Source organism: Sus scrofa, chromosome 1 (genome assembly GCF_000003025.6).
Source record: "Sus scrofa isolate TJ Tabasco breed Duroc chromosome 1, Sscrofa11.1, whole genome shotgun sequence".
NCBI lineage: Eukaryota > Metazoa > Chordata > Mammalia > Artiodactyla > Suidae > Sus > Sus scrofa.
Window position 1 is genome coordinate 258,032,237 of NC_010443.5, and position 4,421 is coordinate 258,036,657.

Below are 4,421 nucleotides of genomic sequence, written 5' to 3' on the forward strand. Positions count from 1 at the left end.
AAAAAAAATGTTCATATTCAGGCAAAGCATTTTCTTGAAAACTTGACTTTATAAAAGACACAAGTGGTGGGGCAGACCCAAACCACTACCAATTGGCCAGTCAAGCTTTCTGGAATATGACTTAATTATGATAGTATTCTTTGTCCTTGCAATAATGATGATAGGGGTCATGAAGTTAGGTAAGTAGTCCAACATTTTCAGAGATAGATCCTGAATTATTGACTTCTTTATGCATGCTTATTCTTTACCTTTGATTCCTTGCAGATGACTCTCCACTTTTCTTTGATACCCCTTTCTTTTCAGGTCTTTCAGCTTATTAAAAAATAGTTTTCCTGCTGGGACCACAGAACTTCTATCCTCTTGTCCCCTCATGGTAGTGACTGTGTAGCAGCATCCTCCCTGTTTCCATGGCCTGACTTGTCCTCATCTATAGTTTATGTTGGCATAACCTAAATCTGCAGGTGAGACCTAGTTATATTTGACTTAGAGGTCACATTTCTGTGGGACAGGCCATAGTTCAAGTTCACAGAGTAAGCCTAACAGTTTACTTCCCACTGATCATAAGTAGGAGTATAGATATTTCTCTAGACTCTACCTCCACCAGGGCTAAGAAACTAAACAAGTTTTAACATGGATGCTGTATTATAAGTCTCATTTTCCCACGTGAAGGGCAGAGCAATTCACAATACAGAACTCTGACCCTATCACTACCTCCTGTGTAAAGAGAGATGGAAAGTGAGCTTAAAGATGCTACATATCAGCATTGAGCAATCTGCCACCATATGCTGCCCCTCAGCTTTGCCATATGGCTCTGGGTCTCATTTCAAATTCACTTTTCAGCACATTTAAAGGTGAAGGAGTGAGACGGGACTGAGGGACCTCCATGGAAAGCACCTACCAAGAGTAGAAGAGAGATTTTTAGAATGGCTCATCCTCCAGCATGTGTTGTCCACCTGGTCTGAGACAGAGGCAGAAACAAAGGCTTGTGGTTGGTAGAAATGGAGAAAATGCCTATTTGAGAGGTCCCAAGGCAGCTGGGACTGTGGGCTTCCTTGTTCAGCCCTGACCATGCAGTTCCAGAGCACCTTACTAGAAGGAAATTGAGAGAGGATTTGCTTCAATTCTCAGACAATGAGAATTTATTTTTCTTTAAGTTCCATGGCTCTTGAGCTTCATGCTGTGCTTTGTTGTAGTGCCAATTTTATTTTGTTTGGGGAGTTATGTTATACATAGTTTTCCAATCTTTACTTTTTAAAAATTTATTCTGCTATCAAGTCTATTTATTATGTTCCTCCCTTTCTTCCTCCTTTCCTCACTTCCTTTCATTCATTGATTTTTACCTTGGGGTAAAGTAGAACACATATATGTGCAAAGTAAGGTTGTTGTCCTGGAGAGTTCCTGGTTTTGAGAGGATATGAGCTATGATAAAATTCCTTTCAAAACAAGTAAGTATGCATAAGGGCCAGAATCAGATTTCTAAATAAATCCAGAGTAAAGCAAGGGTCACTTTGATTGCTATATGTAAGCATGGGGCTGAGAAAAGAGGAAGCTGAAGAAGGAACCAGAGGACCATGTGGAGAGCAGCTTTGAGCTGAGTCTGAAGCTTTGGAAAACAAGTTTTTTTGTTTGTTTGTTTTTTGTTTTGTTTTGTTTTTTTCCACCCCAAACATCCTGCGTACCAGCTCTTTTCACACAGATTTTCAGTAATCCTGGTAAAGGCAGCATGTAGTGAAGGAAACAGATTGTGGGAATTAAGCCTCAACATACAAAGTAGTAGGTGCTCCACTGGCCATTTACTTTGTATCTTCTCAAGTTGTAGGAAACTAACTCAAAAAGGTAAGATATTAAGAAATCAACCCAGGAGTTCCCGTCGTGGCGCAGTGGTTAACGAATCCGACTAGGAACCATGAGGTTGCGGGTTCAGTCCCTGCCCTTGCTCAGTGGGTTAACGATCCGGTGTTGCTGTGAGCTGTGGTGTAGGTTGCAGAAGCGGCTCGGATCCTGCGTTGCTGAGGCTCTGGTGTAGGCCGGTGGCTACAGCTCCGATTCAACCCCTAGCCTGGGAACCTCCATATGCCACGGGAGCGGCCCAAGAAATAGCAACAACAACAACAACAACAACAAAAGACAAAAAAAAAAAAAAAATCAACCCAGAAAAAGCTGTCTGTTAACAGATAGGTGCATTGGGTGTTGCTTTCCCACAAGCAGTGAAAAGTCCCCATCAAGTACTAACATCAAAATAATAAATATTAAATTTGTCATGGTCATAGCCTAAGTTATCTCATTTTCTCTTTATAGGAGGTATTGTATGGAGAAGGAAACTACAGTTTATCAAAGTTAAATGACTTGGTTGATGTCACACAGCTAAGAAATAATGAAGCATTAGAAACAAAGACACTACATCAAATGCATAGTCCATGCATTTCAGTTATTATTCTATGCCAAGTCACTGAGGTTTTTTCCCTTGTTGAGTCATTCAGGACATATTCGATGAATATTTCCTCTGAGTGATTCCCTTTGCAGAGCTCTAGAGGAGTCAGAGATGAAAAAGGCATGGTCTCTTTGGCGTGGATCAAAAGGGCAGAGACAAAACAGAAACATATTTATGTTTAGTATTCAAAACCTGTTTTTCTGCCACCCAAGCACAATTCCTTTCCACAATGTCACATCAAACCTTTTTATTTTCTCTCCGTCTCTCTTCATCTTCCTGCTCTCTGGAGCCTCAACCTTCTAAGAGGAAAGCACTAGGAAAGGATTTCCATTTGTTTGTTTGTTTGTTTGTTTATTTTCCTATTTTGACTCAAAGCAGGGAAGAGAAAAGTATTGATATAAACCTAAAATATAAAATAATTGATTGAAAAGAGTTTCACCTTCATCATGTGAGTATCCATCCTTTGGATTTCTTTTTATTTTAGTTTTTTTCCCCCCTCCTATTTTGTGGTTGGTCCACAGGGCCTTATTGTCCATGCTCTTCTCCTTAGAATCTATAGATTTTCTCCTTTCCTCTATCTATCAACAACACCAAGCCATATAGGGAAAAACTAACAATCCTATTGAAGTTTGTAGCTAACACAACACCTGGACTTTGGAAGGAAGAGAAGAGTTAAGGACCCAGGGTCTGCAGAGGACTGGGAGAGCATGTGAGAAACAGCGTTGAGATATGATGACTTTTTGCAGTAGAAGAGATGGCTTATAAGTAGGATTCTCTCAAAGGCTAGGGATAAATCTGGGGTACCAGGAATGTTGCTTTGAATCTTGCATCACACTTTCTACTCTGTATGGACTGAATTGTGTCTCTTAGAGTTCCCATTGTGGTTCAGCGGGTTAAGAATCTGGCTTAGTGTCCATGAGGATGCAGGTTCGATCCCTGGCCTTGCTCAGTGGGTTAAAGATCTGGTGTTGTCACAAGCTATGGTGCAGGTCACTGATGCAGCTCGAAACTGGCATTGGTGTGGCTGTGGTGTAGGCTGGCAGTTGCAGCTCCAATTCGACTCCTAGCTTGGGAACTTCCATGTGCTGCAGGTGTGGCTGTAAAAAAAAGAAAAAAAGAAAAAGAATTGTATCCTTTCAACCTCAGGGAAAACATTTACTTTTACTGAAAACAAAACTTTTCAATGCTCTCTATGCATTTATTCGCCCAGGTTACAAGTTTGTCCATCCTTTTCCCATTTGGTCACCTCTAGATTTCTGGATTCCTCTAGTGTGGGGAATAAGAAAAAAGGGGAGTTACTTATGGAATCAACCAGCTAGTTAATAAATAATATTTACTTATTCATGTCCTTACCCTTTTCCTTCTAAAGATACATGCCCTAGGTTATGCAAGCATGTACTGTCTACAATGATGTATTATAACGTGACTTGCAAGTGTAGCACATAATTGCATCACTTACTGTCTCAGAGTATTTTGTCATAGGTTGTCTTCTAGGAAAAAGAGCAGGTATTCCTTTTCAATATCTACTTCCTCTTTTTCAAGAGTATTTGCTAAAAAGAGGAGAAATTTGACTGGCCAGAAATTAAAGGAAGAGCTAATTATGTACAACCTACTCATTCTTGTATTTGGTCAGTGTTTATTGAGCACTTATTATGTATCTGCTACCTACTAGGCATTGGGGCTACAGCTATGAATGTAACAAACACAATCTGTCCTCTATTGGATCTTATTAGCCTGTATATGAAATGAAAATCAAATTAATCAAATCAAAATTATTATCATAATCATCGATACAAACAACATTCATCAAACTCCTGCTGGGTATTAAGCACTGTGATAGGCACAGGGTGTACAAGGATGGACCAGATTTGACTGCTATCCACAAGGGGTTGAAAGCTGAGTGACGCAGGCACACAATTAATCCCTATTGAGCCTGACAGCTGGTTGCTGTGGGAGCACTGAGAAGAGACAGACAGTGCTTGCCTCAGGA